The sequence below is a fragment of the Salvelinus sp. IW2-2015 genome, linkage group LG4q.1:29 (assembly GCF_002910315.2).
Source record: "Salvelinus sp. IW2-2015 linkage group LG4q.1:29, ASM291031v2, whole genome shotgun sequence".
Taxonomy (NCBI): Eukaryota; Metazoa; Chordata; class Actinopteri; order Salmoniformes; family Salmonidae; genus Salvelinus; species Salvelinus sp. IW2-2015.
Genome location: NC_036842.1, coordinates 23,924,896 through 23,926,486, shown reverse-complemented (window position 1 = coordinate 23,926,486; position 1,591 = coordinate 23,924,896). Strand labels below are relative to the sequence as shown.

Here is a 1,591-nt window from a genome sequence, read left to right as displayed (position 1 = left end):
ATACAAACACCCCCTGGGACAGGACAGCTAGTCTAGTCCGTCCTTGTTCTGTAAGCGTGAGGCAGCTTGATGTGCTAGTACATTCCTCTGGACAGGAAGCTAGTCTATCTCTCTGTTTTCTGTAGCGTGGAGGCAGCTTGATGTAAGCTACAACCGCCTGGACAGGGACACTAGTCTGTCGCAGGGCCTGCTCATCAAAAAACAACTGACAAAAACAAACAAAATTGACTTCCAAAAGGCTACAAGCAAAAGAAGACAGAAACAAAGATTACACAGTATAAGTGAAGATTGGTAACGAAGACGTACAGACAGATAGACAGTCAGACAGATAGACAGATAGACAGTCAGACAGATAGACAGTCAGACAGTCAGACAGATAGACAGGGGGAGAGACAAAGATAAATTGGATCCATACATAAAAAAGCACTTCACGTATATTTACTGTAATCAACTTTAGCAACATTATGTGTTACTTTTTCTACACTAAAGAAACTCTAGCACATAGGATTTCAAGCACAGCCAAGTATTTCAACACAAAACCAAACCAAATCTATTCTTCGAACCTGACACAGATGCTCGAGTCCTGAATGTGTGTGGATGGGAAAGGTACTCTGATCAAAGTCTCTAGTGATCTAAAACACCACAGATGATTACCTTGTAGTAAACGTTTTGTGGGCGCTACAGCAGCCCTCCCTGAACTGTTTGTGTTCTTCTATTTACAGTAGTTACACCTAAACCTTAGCAGCTAGCTAGGCCTCAGCCTGTCTGTTTCCTTGGAGACAGCTGAAGACAGGGATGTGAATACAGAGACACACACACAGTGGAAAACGCACATACATACACACATGCACACATACACACACAAACACACGCACGCGCGTACCTGTAGACGTCGTTTTCGATGGGCAGCAGGTCGTAGCCCATGGCCTGGAAGGTGAGCTCATGCAGGACGGGGGAGACGGGGTCAAAAGCCCTGTCCAGGATGATCAGCTGAGAACGAGCCTTATCAGGACCCTGCAGAGAAAGTAGGATGGAGAGATGGAGGGATGGAGAGATGGAGGAGGGGTAGAGGAGAGAGGTGCAGATTCACTCTGTGTCCTGATAGCTCCTACATGAAAGATGCATGTAGTATAAATAATAATAATAATAGTAATACATTTAATTTATAACACGCTTTTCATTGAAAGACAATTACAAAGTGCCACAGTGAGTGCAAGGTGGGATCTTTTGTAGCATGGTGCTTGTTAAAGTAGCACACGATAACAATACATTTCAGTTTAGTATCTTCTTCTATGTTCTCATTTTTTCACTGCTAAAACATTTCCTTCTGCCTCTCATTTTGTTATCTAATAAGCACTCTCCCCTCCTTCCCTCGTTCCATCCCTGCCTCACCTCTCCCATGGTGGGGTCATCAGCCTTGTAGGCATCCAGTTTGTCCTGCAACAGCTGGGCCAGGGTGGCATTGTCTTTGTACTCACTGATAGAGAGAGATACAGACAGACAGACAGACAGACAGACAGACAGACAGACAGACAGACAGACAGACAGACAGACAGACAGACAGACAGACAGACAGACAGACAGACAGACA

The 1,591-nt window shown here is 44.7% G+C and overlaps 1 pseudogene; it reads right to left on the bottom strand.

Moving 5' to 3' along the window:
* Positions 1-1,591, bottom strand: part of LOC111960861 (syntaxin-binding protein 1-like) — a 45,380-nt pseudogene that overhangs the window by 15,158 nt on the left and 28,631 nt on the right.